Source organism: Coregonus lavaretus, assembly GCF_964263955.1.
Source record: "Coregonus lavaretus genome assembly, chromosome: 38".
In the NCBI taxonomy this organism is placed as follows: domain Eukaryota; kingdom Metazoa; phylum Chordata; class Actinopteri; order Salmoniformes; family Salmonidae; genus Coregonus; species Coregonus lavaretus.
In genome coordinates, this window is record NC_140025.1 from 11643214 (window position 1) to 11663521 (window position 20308).

Genomic DNA, 20308 nt, shown 5'->3' on the forward strand with positions numbered 1-20308 from the left:
AGCCATAGATGTTCTTCCTGGGTCCACACCAAACGTAATACAAATGTTAACCCTAGTAAGGGGTGATGTTTTATACTATGAGCATAGATTAGCAGGGTTGGGGTCAATTCAATTTCAATTCCAGTCAATTCAGGAAGTACTTAATTCAATGCTTTGAATTGAAATGGAACAGACCCCCAACCCTGTAGAGTAGAAGTGTAAAATAGGACACCTACCTTTGCCTTTTTCAGCGTCCAGGGCCTGGGTTCCTCATCCTCTGACCTGCATATGGAGGCTCTCACTCTAACAGGCGTCTTAGTGGCCATGCAGAGCAGAGGGGTTGCCAGAGTTAAGTTAGCATCTGGGACCAGCTGGTGAGCATGAGGGCAGCGATCCACCTCTTCACTAGTGCCCTTCCCTTTCTGCTCTGGCTGCTTGTGGTCCTTGTCATGGATGCATGCCAGGCTTGGAGGAAGTGCTAGGACAGGGCTTTTATCACTCATCAGTTCCTCTCTCTTGACAGTGGATGCAACTGCACTTGCCTCTGTGTTAACTGAGCACTATGTGGTGTCCTCAACTGTCTCCTCTGGCTGCTTGTGGTCATTGTTGTTGTGAATGCATTGCAGACCTGGAGGACTTTTATCATCCCAGGTGTAAATAGCAACAGTTGCCTCTGTGTCGACTGAGCACTTTGTAGTGCACTCAACTGTCTTCCATAGCGGTTTGTGGTCATTGTTGTGGGTGCAGGTCAGGATTAGAGGCAGTGTTGCAGGTGCAGGAGGACTTTTATCAGCCAAACACTCCTCCGTGTGGACAGTGGACACAGAAACGGCTGCTTCCCTGGCAACTGGACACTTGTTGGTGTCCTCTACTGCCTCCCCTGGCAGAGTGTGGACAGTGGAGACGGAAACGGCCGCTTCCCTGGACACTTGACTCTTGGTGGTGTCCTCTACTGCCTCCTCTGGCTGCTTGTGGCCATTGTCTAGAATGTGTGGCAACTTTGAAGGCAGCATTGGAGCCGGGCTTTTATCACCCAACAGGTTCTCTCCCTGGACAATGGATGTGCCTGCAGTGATCGCTGTGGTAACGGAGGACTCGGTGGCATCCTCTTTTGTCTCCTCTGTCAGTTTGTGGTCAGAGTCTCGGATACATGGCGAGCTTGGAGGCAGTGCTGCAGGGTCAGGAGGGCTTTGATCAGCTGCCATGTCCTCTTTGAGGTGAGTGGACACATCATTGTTTGTTTCACTGATAACTGGACACTTGGTGGTGTCCTCTACTGCCTCCCCTGGCAGTTTGTAGTCAACTTCAAAGACAAGTGGCAGACTTGGAGGCAGCATTGGGACAGGGCATTTAGCTGCTGATCTGTACACTCCAAAATCAACAGTAGCTGTGCCTGCAGTGGTCTCTGTAGCAACTGAGACCTCATAGGTATCCTCTACTGTCTGCTCTGATGGCATGAAGTCATCGTCAAAGACTGTTGGCAGGCATGTAGGCAGCACTGAAGGAAGACTTCTAGCTGCCCATCGATTCTCTCCCTTGACAGTGGCTGTGGTAGCAGTGGTCTCTGTGGCAACTGGGCACTCTGTGGCTGAAACAGCAGGCTTAGAGGTTTCGAGGAAATTGAATGAATTGCCAATGAACCGCTGAGCCAGGGGTGGGAGGGAGTAATGATAGAATCTGTCCTCTTCCTCAACATTAGATATTGCCACTGGAGCAACTGAGACCTCAGTGGTGCCCTCTACTGCCTGATGTGGCTGCATGGAGTCTTCGTCAAAGAAGTGTGGCAGGTATCGATGCAGCATTGAGGAAAGATGTATATCTGTCCATAGGTCCTCTCGTATACCTGTAGATACGTCTGCAGTGGCCTCTGTGGCAACTGGGCATTCAGCAGACTGGCAGGTTTCAGGGACAAAGTATGAAAATACAATGAACCGCTGTGCATCCTGAGCGCGTATGGCAAATGGAGAGGGGGGATGCAACATGGTAGGTATAGGCCTCTGATTGGTGAAAGCCAGTGGTGGGAGGGAGTCAATACAGGGAGCCATGAACTCAGTGAGAGGACAGTTGCTCACATCTCACACATTCTGCGTGAGAAAAGAAACAGACATGATGAAAGTGATCACATTCAGTACATACATACATACATACTGTATGAGTCAGCACTACTTACTTATACATCATATATATATATATTGTTGTGTATTGAGATTATGAATGTTTTGGAGGAACAAGGAATGTTGTTTATGTTAGTATCAAGAGGGAATATTTTAGGTGTAATACCACATATCACAGACAGGAGGTGTGTTGTAGACAGGGGAGACTGGTGATTGGCCAGAAGAGGGGGCATCATTGTTTATAAATAGGGGGAAAATCGTAGAAGGAGCCAGAACGAGCAGCCATTCTGAGGCGTCATTCTCCGGGTGTCATGACACCTGTCACTCATGCTGAAAGCTTGTAATATGAATAAACTTATGATCAAGGTTCAGTATGAGCAGACTCTTTGTGGACAGCAATAATGACCAGCATTCTCCCGATACCACACAATGGGGGCTCGTCCGGGATTGGTATGCACCTCTTCCTTGTGCATTCGCCGCCGTCAGGCTGACTCCAGTCTGAATTCATGACCAGGCAGGGGTGAGTCACAGCTCGGTATGGGCATATGTACATTGAAGGGTGTACCAAATGAAGCAGGTCTTATTGTGGTTGTCGACTAGAGTCTGAAATAACATTGTTAGAGTATATTTCATTGGTAACGAGTGGCAATGATTGTTAGAGTAGAGTTCATTGGTAACGGGTGACAATGATTGTTAGAGTAGAGTTCATTGGTAACGGGTGACAATGATTGTTAGAGTATATTTCATTGGTAACGGGTGGCAATGATTTGAAAATCCATTGGTAACGTTTGACAATGGTGGGAAATTCAGATATGCATTAATCTTTAGGCACTGTATTGATTTAAGTCCCTAGATGGGCCATTTAGAATATGACAGGCCGGCAAATCCGGGTGCACGATAGAATGTGTGGTCGGTGAGTTTGGAAGAACTCGATTTGGTGGGATTTATCTGATTGTGATTATAATTCGATACTCGTCCGACGGGGGGTTTAATTGGGTTTGATTTCTCGGTGTAATGCTCATTTTAATCACGGTAGCAAAAACGGTAGGATAATATGTGAAATGAAATAAGGGCAGTGCGGGATGTTTATTAGTGTGTGTTAGGCTGCAGTTAGCTAAAGGCTAAGGCTAATGTTGCTGGAGGGTGGTTTATGGCACCTTGGACAAAGAGGCTAATTATGTGGCGTGGTATATGCGAACGGATGTCCTTAGAGGCTCCGTTGCGACGGACTAAAGTCTTTTAAATTTGTATGTGTTTGTAAGTCAGGTTATATGTTTCGTGAGCGCTGTTATATGTTGTTTGTCTATGAGGGGAAATGGAGATACAGTGGGACTGGTAACTCTTTAGGTTTGGGATACAGAGAGAATTGTCCTTCCATGGTAAAATTAATGATAAGGGTTTTGTGCACGCGTTTAATTTTGCGACACTACACTACAGAACGGGGGAGTTGGAGTTTATGGCACGAGATTAGGGAACGTTTTGTTTTACGGCACTAAACGACACCACGAGGGGATGCTAAAATTTAAGCATGAGGTTAAAATGATATTTGCGCATGCGTGGGATTCTGCAAAACAACACATGGGTTAAACTGCAGGGGGAGACAGAGGAACACAGACGACGGAACAAAACGCATAAAGAGATTTTAACACGAATCTTATAAGTTTAAACGGCGGATGGTTTAAGATGAAACTTGTTTTGGGACCTATTAAATTTATAAATTAGATATGGTAACGGATTATAGTAGATTGAATTAAATAATTGAATGACGGATTAAAATAAAATCAATGTTTTTGAGCGATCTATTTAGTCAGGAGTTCAATTTTAGAGCAAATATGAGTGGGGGAATATTGAATGTGGATAACTTGGTTAATTGCATTAACTACTAAAATGTGATTCTGTGTTTCTATGTTTTTTGAAATATGAGAGAAACAGGGAGCGAGGCGAGGCGAGACGAGAGAGAGAGGAGGGGCTGACGTGACGTCACATGACGTGACAAGGTGTGACGCAGGCAGAGGATCAGATATCAGGCTAGTTCACAAAATTTTACAGATATGTGATGTAATGACAATTTTGCATAGGCTTGGCAAAGACTGATCACTCATTTGAATAAAATTTGCATTTGGAGTCTGCATCACTGGGCTGGATTACAGTTCGATTGGAAATCAGGTACTGACATTATGGGGCTTATAGAAACAAGGGGTTATGGGGATTGTAGTGTTGTAGGGGTACAGGCTTTGTATTACGATTATAGTCTGAAGTTTAATACTTGCATTTGATGGGTTATGGTGAGAGAGCCACTAATAGCTAAATTGATAAGATAGGGAAATAAAAAATTGCTTTTAATTATTCATCTTTTTTTTAAATTAGATTTTTGCCGGTTTAGTAAAAAATTTTTTGAGTTGTTTAGGTTATATTAAGAATTACAGGGGGGAAGCCTACATAAGTTATATAGTCTAAAATAGGATAGTTCACAATAAAGGAATAGAAAGGCTTGTTACAATGGGGAAAGAGATATCAGGACTATGAAAGTCATTACACGGGTTGAAATAGTGGTAATCCTTTAATTACAGTGTTGCTAGGGTATCCGGCAAGTGAAACAAAAGTTGCCCTTCATTCTCAAACAGAAATTGATAAAATATTCCAGCGATAAGATAGGTTTAAAAAATAGAGCTTAGGGATGTTTATTCTCAGCTTACAGTCATCATCCAGGAGAGTGATTATTGCATCAGAGATGAAGATGAATCCAAAACTCCAGAAGTAAGAAGAACCGACATGTCTGGAAACGAAGAGAAGAAGGAGGTTCAGAAAGATGAAGATAAAGATGAAGAGAAGAAAAACTGATGAAGAAAAGGATCCCAACAATAGGAGATGTCTGGAACGTGAAGGAGAAGAGGATGATGAAGATGAGAGTGATTGATGAGAGGTCATGGGTGGAGGTGACTCTGTGATCGGAAGGAAGAAGGGTACAAGAGAGGAAAGAAGAAATGGAGATATAGGCAGATTGCTTATCATGCCTGGATAAATCGAATAAGAAGTAACACGACTGGATGAAGAATTCAAGAATTGAAGGAGAAGAACACATTGAGGTCAAGAAGAGGCCACTAGTAAGAAGATGATATTTCGAGGACAGAACTTAGAAGAGAACCTTTTGAAGAATACTGATATGTCAACGACGAGAAGAACAGGACGAAGAATATTCAATCAAATACAACTTATAACTGGTGGTGGAGAAGAAGAAAAGAAGTGGTGGTGATGAAGAATCAGAGGGAACCAAATCAACAATCACTGTTACAGCTTCAACTGAACAATATCAAATGCAATTGTACCAGTCAAGGGGGGTACCAGGTGTTTCATATCCACAGCCAATGTCTGGAAAGACACAGAATGGAAGAGGAAGAGGAAGAGAAGGTTTGGAAGAAGGAGGAGGAAGAAACAACAGTAAGAAGAAACAGAGGAAAATCAAGGAGCAAGTGAAGATCACCTGTTAGTGCCTAGAAGATACGAGGGGGGTGTTGGCTGATGGCACCGATTAGAGAAGAACAAAGATATCCAACAATTGAAGTAAAAACAGAGGACTGTGATAGTGAATAGTGGGAAAATGTATGTGTTCAGCCTAAAGAGGTTAAACATATCACTCTGTAAAATAAACTAATTAGGTTAGGATAGGGATTTGAAGTAGTAAAACAGTTTAATTACTCTGAGGGAATCAATTAAGCTCTGCTATAGAAGTCAAAGAGAAATTAAAAGAGACATACTAATATTGGGACAATATACCTATGGCATTGTTGGGAAAGAGATGCATGGTGTAAATTGAAGTGTACAATAAGATGTACACTAGACGACTGACTGTCTGGTAGAATATTTTAAAAAGTAGGGTTTTTGGGAATCATTTGCTTAAAAGATAATATCATAGGAAGGATGATAATGTATTTGATTGCCTGTTAGACAATCTGTCTGGGAAAATAAACTTAATAGGGTGACTGTTATTCTGGGTTACATTCTTACACCAAGAGATTTGAGGTTAGGCTGAAGGTGTTTAGTCATTTGCCAAGTCTGTGTAAAGGAGTCAGGAGCAGGTGGGGAATTCCCAATCACATATTCTGAAAAATTGGTGGTAAAGGAATTTTGTGAATAGATCAGTGGAAAAGGTTTTTAAAAAGGTTAGGAGAGAAGATTAGATTAAAATAAGTTAGGAGAACTTACGTTAATGGTAACGTTAATGGTAACTTTGGGAAGGGATTAATGATACGATGGTAATAGCAAATGTAGGAAGGATGACACCGACAACAACTTTTCTGAAATTAGAGGTAGCAAGAGGGACTCAGGAGGTTATGGTACGAATGGGGTTAAAATAGGAGAGCAGATAGAAACAATATAGATTAATCTGAAATGGAGAATATAGATTCATCATGGAAGCTGCAGGATGGGGTCTTTTGATTTTGATGACAGAGGGGGGGGGGTATCTGATCAGTACTGCTCGTTCCTCTGTTGTGAAAATTAGAGATAGATTAACTCATTCTGTAAGATCAGTGAGGAATCTTGAGGGTTGATGTCTGTTGGGGATGCCAGCCCAAGACGTGTTAGACGGTCGCGCGGCCTCTATCAGGTGTGGGTAAGTCTTATGCTTTGTAATGACTGTGGTATCGGCAACAGTCATTGACAGATAAAATAATGTAGTTGTCAGAACAGTAGGTTTAAGTGTTCTTGGGTAAATGGATTACCCTATGGGAATTGTTAGATGGAAAGTAAAGTCAGGTAACAGTGGAAACCTGAAGTATTCAGGTGAACCAGTGAGGATAAAAGTTGTTGTTGTTCTAATAAAACACATGAGGTAGGGGTATGTTTATGGGAATATCAGATTGTGAGGAGTATAGGATAACTTTGGATAAGTATGACCTTAAGGGTAGTAATGACAAATAATAGGTTACTTTTTATATACCAGGTAGTAAGAAGAGCAGGACTTTGATGGTTAAAAGATTAGCTTTTGACTGACAATGTGACTATGGGAATTTTAGAGATATTTGGTGGGTTTGTGATGATAGAGTATATTCTTACCCTATGGAGGGATAGGATGTTGTTACATGTCAACGTTTAAGCTTCCATATGAGGTTTTTACCATTAAAAGAGGAGTGGTACCAACACAGGTCAATCTGAAACTACTGTTGAAAATAGGGTGAAAAGAAACATGGCTAAATTTAGTAATCTTGAAGCCTACCATTGGAGAATAAGTCTGGGAGAGAAGTGGGGACTTGGACTTTTTCCATGGTATGGTGCAAACATTTGGGAAGATCATATTGATAAATATTAGTTATAATTTGGGTCCGGATAGTTCCGATAATATCACGAGTGTTATAGATGCGTTGAAGAATATAAGGTATGCCTTTGGAAGATCTGAGAAAGCTGGATGGTCAGCGAAGTCTTGGTTGCAAGATCAGTTAGGCCAGTAGGGGGCAGTGATGGGTTACATTTTAATCACAGCTTTGATAGCACTGTGTAATATGTTACTGACTTTTGAGAAAGTTATGAGATTGAGATAGGTTGGAGAAGTGGTGCCTGGAGGCAACACTCAGATGCCATTGTTGACTGTTCCGGATCTGGACGAAGAGGGACAAGTGGCCTACTGATGGATAAATATCCTTTTTGATTATTTGATCATTTTATTTTTATTGTTTCAAGGAAAACATTTTTTAGGGTGATTTTAGTATAATTTTAGAATGATTTTATGAATCAAGGGGGGGATAGGTTAATGTGATTCATACATCATTTATATGTCATTTTTATATTCTTAAATTGATGTTGAGGTTTAATTTGAAAATGTTGTTTTGCAAAAGATACTGTTTGGTCTTTTATTTTTCTTTCAGAAGCATTTGGGAGAAAGAACATGTGGAGATTGAAATACTCAAACAAGGACAATATGAAGGGACAATATGAAGTGACAATATGACTGGAGGAGATGAAACAAGGAGGGTGTGGAAAGGTTCCGATTCCATCATCAACGATGCAGTGGAAGTCGAGATTACGGAGGAGACTACGGAGGAGATGAAGTGTAGTGGACTACATTCCATTATGTAGACATATTTGATGTGTAATACATAATTGTGTCATATTCTTAGGTATTGATTTTAGTAAAATGATGTTTGATGTTATTGAATACAGATGAGGATCTTAGATGTTTTTGTTTATTTCGTGAATGTTTAGGGACAGGACGTTTAGGCAGGGAGAGAGTCCCTTTTGGGTCCTATGGGTTGACCAGCCTGAGAGTGGATGTTTCTGGATAGGATTTTGTTTGCAGGGGTTTACATGTGTATTTAATGGCATCATAGTTTCAAATGTATTTACATGGTTTATGGGTTTATCTGGAGTACCGAGGTGGTTGCCTGGGGCAGAGGGACCGTGAGAGAATTTTACTGTCTTGATTGATGGATGGATGGATTTGGAACAAAGGTTGCCGGACAGTTTTTTCGCTCTCACACTCCATAAAGATTTATTCATGATTCATAGTAATGTACGTACACTCCATAAAGATTTGTTCATGATTCATAGTAATGTATTCACACTTCATAAACAGTTATTCATATTTCATAAGAAAGCTATTTACACTCTAGAGGAGAATGTTTTTGGGTTTAAGGTTAAGGATATTCAATAAGATAAATTGTTACTAGTCATAATCCTATTCTGTTTGGTTTCGAGACGTTTAGTTCGTCTCGAAGGGGGGAATATGTTGTGTATTGAGATTATGAATGTTTTGGAGGAACAAGGAATGTTGTTTATGTTAGTATCAAGAGGGAATATTTTAGGTGTAATATCACATATCACAGACAGGAGGTGTGTTGTAGACAGGGGAGACTGGTGATTGGCCAGAAGAGGGGGCATCATTGTTTATAAATAGGGGGAAAATCGTAGAAGGAGCCAGAACGAGCAGCCATTCTGAGGCGTCATTCTCCGGGTGTCATGACACCTGTCACTCATGCTGAAAGCTTGTAATATGAATAAACTTATGATCAAGGTTCAGTATGAGCAGACTCTTTGTGGACAGCAATAATGACCAGCATTCTCCCGATACCACAATATATATATATATATATATATATATATATATATATATATATATAGTGTCCTCTAAGATGCTCTGCACCAGTCTGTCCCTACCCTTGGTCCCCTAGCCAATGGGCCAGCTAAGTGTAAAAATACATGCCCCACACCCAGCATAACATTTGACATTTTAGCCATTTATCAGACGCTTTTATCCAGAACGACTTATAGTTAGTTAGTGCATTCAACTTAAGGTAGCTAGGTGAGACAACCACATAATCCTGATATGAGCGTCTATGATAGAACGGTTGTTTATTTTTTATGACCAGACAACCATAAGAACTGAGGACATAAATTCACTGAAACAGACAGACACGATACAACACATTTAGACAAGAACAGTTACAAGCATTGCCATGGTGTAGCCTAATAAAAAAAGAAATAAGGACAAAACATTGTTAGCTTACATTCCATGGCATATGGAACATTTTGCCCTTACAATAACTTATATTTGCTTTAATTAATATTGTTAAACAGAACTCTTGTCGACTTTGTCAAAGTTGGTCTTGTTACCTCCTCAATCAGTCTTGGCATTTTCCTCGTCTTGAACCAAATCCTCTTCATCTTCTTCTCCTGATCCTTCTGGATCTGCAAAACCAGAGCCAACCTGGCTCCCAGCTCCATCACGTAGTCTGTCTAGATCGCCCTTTCCTCCAACCGACACTCACCCCTCCTCTGTGTCAGCGTTGAACCCTCCATGTCTTCCTCTTAGCTAACAATAACTCTGGAAAATACACAACGTTGTAGTAAGTGGGTGTTGCTAACCAAATAATAATGCATCTCTTTACAATGTGCACACGTTTTCTTCCCAGCTACTTACAATTAATCAAGTGAGAATCCTGATCCAGATATGTTTAGGCAATAGGCCTATCTGAATTACTAGTAAAAAGTTGGCTACTGGAAAAGCGACCAAGTTCAAATGAATCGATTTTGGCTGTTCTTATCATTTCGTGAACAATATCCTTGATGACATCATCATTGTGATGCAAGGCGTTGCCATGGCAGATGAAAAAGCACAACACAGACTTTAAAAAGCAAACTTCAGGGTCTTTCTGTACCTTGCTATTGAGCCTTATTCAACCCCTCATGTAGCTCTACTCCATATTGGGCCTGGTTCTCACAAACCACACTAATCAGTTCCATCATATCATTGAAAACACTGTGTTTTGGGTAGAAAATGACTCTATATCCATGCAGGACCTAACTTGTACAGTTTCATCTATTTTAAAAGCCAAGGAGGTAAAAATGCCAGTCTTCTCTTTGAGTGCCCTTGAGTGCACCTCAATTTAAAGAGGTCTATCAATTCAACCATTTGAAATGGATGTCCATTCAATTAAGAACATATTATTCTTATTAGAAATGAATCAGCTACAAATTAGGTAGGCGTACTTGTTTTTTTACACAACCTACTCTTTTGGTACATATTTATTGAGATAATTGATTACAACATATGTTGGTGATTAACACAGAGAGAGGTTTTTTTTCTGTCATCAATAGAATGCATTAGCCATTAGGCTGGCTCACTACAATTGTAACATGACATCTCAGGTGTCAGGATGAAGCATTTTCTCACAAAAAGAGGACTCAAGCAAACTATCTCTCTTCAACAGTTTCACTAGTCATGTTAGGTCTACTTAAAATGTCACATTCATACACAAGTAATTTGAAAATAAGTTATACTACTGAAACACATTCACAATAAGTTATATTACAACCTACCTCTGAAGTAAGCAGTGTGTTCTCTCACTAATGAAATAGGACATTAATAATTTGTCAGTGGTTAGTTGAATCAGTCTCTTTGCACTGTTCAGTTTGTCTGTGCAACAGGTAACCTTCCAGAATCGGACTCTTGTGATGTCACAATGGAGTCCCCATTGCCATGGTTACCCACAGCAGCTTTCATGTGTTATCAAATGCTGGCACAATTTAGTTTATTTATTTTAGATTTTTTGTACCTATGCAGCACAGTCATACCTAATATATACAATGAATCCATATAACCTAATTTTTTATTAAAATAAAATGCTGTAACTCATGTAAAATGGTTGACCATTCAAACGACATGTGTTTTGCCTAATTAAAAGTCTATATGTTTTAGATATCATAAATAGCAGCCAGGCTTACTTAGGTTGTTTGTTCGATCTCAGCCTACCACTAATGCCAATATTTTTCATCATCATCAATGAAATACATAGGCTACCTTACTACAGTAAAACAAGTCTTCCATAGTCTATGTCACCTCAGTAACAAAGTTCCAAAAAAGAAATGAGGGGTCAAGAAAACATCTCTCTTCAATGGCCTCAGCTATTAGCCATATGATCAACAAGGTCAACTGCAGCACTAAAATCAAGAAGCAGCTCATCCACAAGTTTATCTTGGTCAAGTGATCTGAGCCATTGATCGATTAAATCAACGAGAGCTGTTGCAGTCGAGTGATCCTTACGGTATCTTTACGGTACGCATGCTCATAGAGGGATAAAATTAGCTGGATGTGTAATTATATAGGCCCAAAAAATGTAATTGAAGAGTAGGTGTCATTGATGTTTAGCATTTAAGTTTAATAAATAATTAAATAAAGAAATCAATATCAGCTGACTATAGAAAAGTATTGTTTAAAATTATGTTTGAACATTTTCTTATCCGTGTCTTTCCAGTTGATATAACCAAACAGACAACCTTTGTTGCTCAAGAGCGTCACACATTCCTCCATTCATTCTCTATCATATTCCCCTCCATCAAATTCCTCTATCATATTCCCTCCATCATATTCTCTCTATTATATTTCTCTCCATCATATTCCACTCCATCATAATACTCGCTATCATATTCCCTCTATCATATTCCTCTTTATTTTTACAGGGAATCCCAATTGAGACTAGTGTCTCTTTTTCAATGGTGCCCTGTGTTATATCAATTAACAATCCAAACAGCTTAAACAGATAAAATTACATACAGAGTAGAAAATATATAGAGCAAAATTATTAGACTTGAACACATACATTTCACAATGAACAGGTCTTGTATTTAACCAGTTGAGCTGACAACCATTTTGCACTGTTTCACTAGGGCTTTAGTCATCAATCTAGCAAGAGGGAAATATTTTATTAATGTAGTGGTGTCCCTCCCCCCAGGAAGCTACGACCTTTAGCTTTCACCTGGAATTGTTCATTTATGTCTGAGAAAAAAAACACTTTCCAAACCATATGATCTAGTACACAAGAAAAGTATAATACAACCTTCTTTACTACTTTGCCAAACATTTCATGACATTAGTGAGAGTCAAAATCTGTAAAATTTGTGAATGTCTAAATTAACATTTGGGCAATTTGACCAGTGTACATCACTCCTATAGACAATGAGAGATGGGCTATGTAAAGGTCTCGATTTTGTCGTTCTGAACAAATGTTTGACTTCCACACAAAATTTCTTCTTGACTTATTTTAGGTTTAAGGAAGTGTGTAGGTTTAAACTATTGCTTTAAAGGGAAGAGAGGGGGAGGAGGAGAGAGCGCGAGAGATGGGGGGAGTGGGAGAAAGAGGGAAGGAGGGGGAGGAGGGGGAGGAGGTGGAGGGCAGCTGTGTCCGACACACCATACTTACACCTGCAACAGGTAGGCCAGGGGGCGGGACCTGTAGGTGAGACTCATAACATGATAAGGGGGGCAGGTGAAGAAGGGGTGTTGCTGGAGTCAAGGAAGGGAGGGTGTTCCTACGAGCCCCCTGCCAGCGAGACGGGGAGCAGGGAGGAAGTCTGTCCATGGAGCATTTCTGGGTCATTGGGTCGCCTCCAATGAGATTAGATCACCCTCTACAATGTAAAGCAGTTTGAGTACTGGGGGGTTCTCTGTATAAATCCAAGGTGAAACCTCCAGGGGCTAGCCTTCTCTCAGCGGAGAGTCTGCTCTGGGCTGCCTGCGAAAGGTGCTCCTCTGTGGGAAAGAGGAGAGAACAAGAGGCCCCAGAAGAGATCTCCTTATGGTAGTGATGGACAGATCAACTCTCCTTGTTATCTTCCACCTCTTCCTCTTCCTCTTGCTCGGCCTTCTCCCTCCTTTCCTTCTTACAGTCTTACAGTCCTTCTTACAGTCATTTTCTCCCTTTCCTCCTTCCTCTCCTCCCTCTTTCTTTTCCTCTACCTTCCTCTCCCTCCTTCCCTCTCGGTAAACCTTGTTTAGTCGGGCCAGATTGTGGATAGCTAGCCATGGTTTAGACCACTGTCGCTGTCTGGGTGGGGGGATACAGGACTGGTCCACTGGACTCAGCTCACATGGGCAGAACCTGCTGCTGCTGCCACTCCCCCTCTTACCTGGGATGAGATCACGTTTGGAGGAAACCTGGCACCATCCCTACGGTGAAGCATGGTGGTGGCAGCATCATGCTCCGGGGAGGATTTTCAGGGACAGGGACTGGGAACACGCCCCATTCACATCGACGGGGCTGTAGTGGAGCAGGTCGAGAGTTTCAAGTTCCTTGGTGTCCACATCACCAACAAACTATCATGGTTCAAACACACCAAGACAGTCGTGAAGAGGGCACGACAACGCCTTTTCCACCACAGGAGACTGAAAAGATTTGGCATTGGTCCCAAGATCCTCAAAAAGTTCTACAGCTGCACCATCGAGAGCTTCCTGACCAGTTGCATCACCGCCTGGTATGGCAACTGCTCGGCATCCGACCGTAAGGCGCTACAGAGGGTAGTGCGTACGGCCCAGTACATCACTGGAGCCAAGCTTCCTGCCATCCAGGACCTATATACTTGGAGGTGTAAGAGGGAGGCCCAAAAAATTGACAAAGACTCCAGTCACCCAAGTCATAGACTGTTCTCTCTGCTACCGCACAGCAAGCGGTACCAGAGTGCCAAGTCTAGGTCCAAAAGGCCCCTTAACAGCTTCTATCCCCAATTCATAAGACTGCTGAACAATTCATCAAATGGCCACCCGGACTATTTACATTGACACCTCCCCCCTTTGTTTTTACACTGGTAATAGGAATCTGGATCGGTTTCCTTTTCTTTTTACCTTGCTTTTGTTATTATTATTATTTTTTAAAGTTTTCTTTTTACATTTCGTAAAATGTTATAATTACAAAAACATTTCATTTTAATTTCAATTTAGTAACATACTGTATCATTCAAATAAATATTATTATTTGTCTAATCATATTTTGCCAGCTAACTGGGTGGCAGGCTGCAATCAGTAGCTATAATTAAGTACAGCAGCCACCAACCATCTAACGTTAATGCCTCGGATAATGAGGTTAGAAGAACAGCTGAATGGTCGGTAGCTAGCTGGCTCAATTACAGGTACTCTTAAGCGTGAAATAACATTGGAAACAACTAACCACAGTTGCTAAAAGTTACCAGTAGCTACCCACTAGCTAGCTAGCTTTGTTGGTCCAAGTGGTGGGTTAGCTAGCACTCGTGCTTCGCCGGGGTCCACCGAATAGAATACTTACCTACAATAATTACCTACAATAACCTACAATAACTACCTAAGTAAACTACCTATAATACCTGACTACAATACCTACATACAATCTAAATACATGGTTTAAGCTTTACTCAACAACATATAAGAAGCCAGCTTATCTCCTGCTAGAGAAAACACAACCTCTCCCGACAACCTCGAGGCAAGAGACCTTTCTCTCTTTCTCGTCATCTTTCAACTTCTTATTCAGTTCCTTATTTTTCTCTTTTTCCTCCATCTTTAAAAATGTGACTTTCTGCTTGAGGTTCATGGCCAGAAAGCCCACTCTTCCCAGGATGGTCTCTGCTCTCTCTGATGAAACCGTCCCATTGGAGCTCTTGGAATGGGCACGGTCCGCCTCACTCTTCAAACCCTCCCTCGGGCTCACCTCCTCCTTGACGCTCCTCTCTTCACTCTCAATGTCAATGCCTGTCCAATAATCCTAACAGGAAGACATTGACTCTAGATGTAATATTGTTCCAATGTGGCACATTCAATACACATTTGAGTGATCAACATACATTGATGGCCTCATGGGGCACACAATTTAGAGGACAGTAATTGAGGTAACTTGTTTATTTGTATCCCAAACTGATTTTGTAATAGCCATAGATGTTCTTCCTGGGTCCACACCAAACGTAATACAAATGTTAACCCTAGTAAGGGGTGATGTTTTATACTATGAGCATAGATTAGCAGGGTTGGGGTCAATTCAATTTCAATTCCAGTCAATTCAGGAAGTACTTAATTCAATGCTTTGAATTGAAATGGAACAGACCCCCAACCCTGTAGAGTAGAAGTGTAAAATAGGACACCTACCTTTGCCTTTTTCAGCGTCCAGGGCCTGGGTTCCTCATCCTCTGACCTGCATATGGAGGCTCTCACTCTAACAGGCGTCTTAGTGGCCATGCAGAGCAGAGGGGTTGCCAGAGTTAAGTTAGCATCTGGGACCAGCTGGTGAGCATGAGGGCAGCGATCCACCTCTTCACTAGTGCCCTTCCCTTTCTGCTCTGGCTGCTTGTGGTCCTTGTCATGGATCCATGCCAGGCTTGGAGGAAGTGCTAGGACAGGGCTTTTATCACTCATCAGTTCCTCTCTCTTGACAGTGGATGCAACTGCACTTGCCTCTGTGTTAACTGAGCACTATGTGGTGTCCTCAACTGTCTCCTCTGGCTGCTTGTGGTCATTGTTGTTGTGAATGCATTGCAGACCTGGAGGACTTTTATCATCCCAGGTGTAAATAGCAACAGTTGCCTCTGTGTCGACTGAGCACTTTGTAGTGCACTCAACTGTCTTCCATAGCGGTTTGTGGTCATTGTTGTGGGTGCAGGTCAGGATTAGAGGCAGTGTTGCAGGTGCAGGAGGACTTTTATCAGCCAAACACTCCTCCGTGTGGACAGTGGACACAGAAACGGCTGCTTCCCTGGCAACTGGACACTTGTTGGTGTCCTCTACTGCCTCCCCTGGCAGAGTGTGGACAGTGGAGACGGAAACGGCCGCTTCCCTGGACACTTGACTCTTGGTGGTGTCCTCTACTGCCTCCTCTGGCTGCTTGTGGCCATTGTCTAGAATGTGTGGCAACTTTGAAGGCAGCATTGGAGCCGGGCTTTTATCACCCAACAGGTTCTCTCCCTGGACAATGGATGTGCCTGCAGTGATCGCTGTGGTAACGGAGGACTCGGTGGCATCCTCTTTTGTCTCCTCTGTCAGTTTGTGGTCAGAGTCTCGGATACATGGCGAGCTTGGAGGCAGTGCTGCAGGGTCAGGAGGGCTTTGATCAGCTGCCATGTCCTCTTTGAGGTGAGTGGACACATCATTGTTTGTTTCACTGATAACTGGACACTTGGTGGTGTCCTCTACTGCCTCCCCTGGCAGTTTGTAGTCAACTTCAAAGACAAGTGGCAGACTTGGAGGCAGCATTGGGACAGGGCATTTAGCTGCTGATCTGTACACTCCAAAATCAACAGTAGCTGTGCCTGCAGTGGTCTCTGTAGCAACTGAGACCTCATAGGTATCCTCTACTGTCTGCTCTGATGGCATGAAGTCATCGTCAAAGACTGTTGGCAGGCATGTAGGCAGCACTGAAGGAAGACTTCTAGCTGCCCATCGATTCTCTCCCTTGACAGTGGCTGTGGTAGCAGTGGTCTCTGTGGCAACTGGGCACTCTGTGGCTGAAACAGCAGGCTTAGAGGTTTCGAGGAAATTGAATGAATTGCCAATGAACCGCTGAGCCAGGGGTGGGAGGGAGTAATGATAGAATCTGTCCTCTTCCTCAACATTAGATATTGCCACTGGAGCAACTGAGACCTCAGTGGTGCCCTCTACTGCCTGATGTGGCTGCATGGAGTCTTCGTCAAAGAAGTGTGGCAGGTATCGATGCAGCATTGAGGAAAGATGTATATCTGTCCATAGGTCCTCTCGTATACCTGTAGATACATCTGCAGTGGCCTCTGTGGCAACTGGGCATTCAGCAGACTGGCAGGTTTCAGGGACAAAGTATGAAAATACAATGAACCGCTGTGCATCCTGAGCGCGTATGGCAAATGGAGAGGGGGGATGCAACATGGTAGGTATAGGCCTCTGATTGGTGAAAGCCAGTGGTGGGAGGGAGTCAATACAGGGAGCCATGAACTCAGTGAGAGGACAGTTGCTCACATCTCACACATTCTGCGTGAGAAAAGAAACAGACATGATGAAAGTGATCACATTCAGTACATACATACATACATACTGTATGAGTCAGCACTACTTACTTATACATCACATATATATATATATATATATATATATATATATATAGTGTCCTCTAAGATGCTCTGCACCAGTCTGTCCCAACCCTTGGTCCCCTAGCCAATGGGCCAGCTAAGTGTAAAAATACATGCCCCACACCCAGCATAACATTTGACATTTTAGCCATTTATCAGACGCTTTTATCCAGAACGACTTATAGTTAGTTAGTGCATTCAACTTAAGGTAGCTAGGTGAGACAACCACATAATCCTGATATGAGCGTCTATGATAGAACGGTTGTTTATTTTTTATGACCAGACAACCATAAGAACTGAGGACACAAATTCACTGAAACAGACAGACACGATACAACACATTTAGACAAGAACAGTTATAAGCATTGCCATGGTGTAGCCTAATACAAAAAGAAATAAGGACAAAACATTGTTAGCTTACATTCCATGGCATATGGAACATTTTGCCCTTACAATAACTTATATTTGCTTTAATTAATATTGTTAAACAGAACTCTTGTCGACTTTGTCAAAGTTGGTCTTGTTACCTCCTCAATCAGTCTTGGCATTTTCCTCGTCTTGAACCAAATCCTCTTCATCTTCTTCTCCTGATCCTTCTGGATCTGCAAAACCAGAGCCAACCTGGCTCCCAGCTCCATCACGTAGTCTGTCTAGATCGCCCTTTCCTCCAACCGACACTCACCCCTCCTCTGTGTCAGCGTTGAACCCTCCATGTCTTCCTCTTAGCTAACAATAACTCTGGAAAATACACAACGTTGTAGTAAGTGGGTGTTGCTAACCAAATAATAATGCATCTCTTTACAATGTGCACACGTTTTCTTCCCAGCTACTTACAATTAATCAAGTGAGAATCCTGATCCAGATATGTTTAGGCAATAGGCCTATCTGAATTACTAGTAAAAAGTTGGCTATTGGAAAAGCGACCAAGTTCAAATGAATCGATTTTGGCTGTTCTTATCATTTCGTGAACAATATCCTTCATGACATCATCATTGTGATGCAAGGCGTTGCCATGGCAGATGAAAAAGCACAACACAGACTTTAAAAAGCAAACTTCAGGGTCTTTCTGTACCTTACTATTGAGCCTTATTCAACCCCTCATGTAGCTCTACTCCATATTGGGCCTGGTTCTCACAAACCACACTAATCACTTCCATCATATCATTGAAAACACTGTGTTTTGGGTAGAAAATGACTCTATATCCATGCAGGACCTAACTTGTACAGTTTCATCTATTTTAAAAACCAAGGAGGTAAAAATGCCAGTCTTCTCTTTGAGTGCCCTTGAGTGCACCTCAATTTAAAGAGGTCTATCAATTCAACCATTTGAAATGGATGTCCATTCAATTAAGAACATATTATTCTTATTAGAAATGAATCAGCTACAAATTAGGTAGGCGTACTTGTTTTTTTTACACAACCTACTCTTTTGGTACATATTTATTGAGATAATTGATTACAACATATGTTGGTGATTAACACAGAGAGAGGTTTTTTTTCTGTCATCAATAGAATGCATTAGCCATTAGGCTGGCTCACTACAATTGTAACATGACATCTCAGGTGTCAGGATGAAGCATTTTCTCACAAAAAGAGGACTCAAGCAAACTATCTATCTTCAACAGTTTCCCTAGTCATGTTAGGTCTACTTAAAATGTCACATTCATACACAAGTAATTTGAAAATAAGTTATACTACTGAAACACATTCACAATAAGTTATATTACAACCTACCTCTGAAGTAAGCAGTGTGTTCTCTCACTAATGAAATAGGACATTAATAATTTGTCAGTGGTTAGTTGAATCAGTCTCTTTGCACTGTTCAGTTTGTCTGTGCAACAGGTAACCTTCCAGAATCGGAATCTTGTGATGTCACAATGGAGTCCCCATTGCCATGGTTACCCTCAGCAGCTTTCATGTGTTATCAAATGCTGGCACAATTTAGTTTATTTATTTTAGATTTTTTTGTACCTATGCAGCACAGTCATACCTAATATATACAATGAATCCATATAACCTAATTTTTTATTAAAATAAAATGCTGTAACTCATGTAAAATGGTTGACCATTCAAACGACATGTGTTTTGCCTAATTAAAAGTCTATATGTTTTAGATATCATAAATAGCAGCCAGGCTTACTTAGGTTGTTTGTTCGATCTCAGCCTACCACTAATGCCAATATTTTTCATCATCATCATCATCATCAATGAAATACATAGGCTACCTTACTACAGTAAAACAAGTCTTCCATAGTCTATGTCACCTCAGTAACAAAGTTCCAAAAAAGAAATGAGGGGTCAAGAAAACATCTCTCTTCAATGGCCTCAGCTATTAGCCATATGATCAACAACGTCAACTGCAGCACTAAAATCAAGAAGCAGCTCATCCACAAGTTTATCTTGGTCAAGTGATCTGAGCCATTGATCGATTAAATCAACGAGAGCTGTTGCAGTCGAGTGATCCTTACGGTATCTTTACGGTACGCATGCTCATAGAGGGATAAAATTAGCTGGATGTGTAATTATATAGGCCCAAAAAATGTAATTGAAGAGTAGGTGTCATTGATGTTTAGCATTTAAGTTTAATAAATAATTAAATAAAGAAATCAATATCAGCTGACTATAGAAAAGTATTGTTTAAAATTATGTTTGAACATTTTCTTATCCGTGTCTTTCCAGTTGATATAACCAAACAGACAACCTTTGTTGCTCAAGAGCGTCACACATTCCTCCATTCATTCTCTATCATATTCCCCTCCATCAAATTCCTCTATCATATTCCCTCCATCATATTCTCTCTATTATATTTCTCTCCATCATATTCCACTCCATCATAATACTCGCTATCATATTCCCTCTATCATATTCCTCTTTATTTTTTACAGGGAATCCCA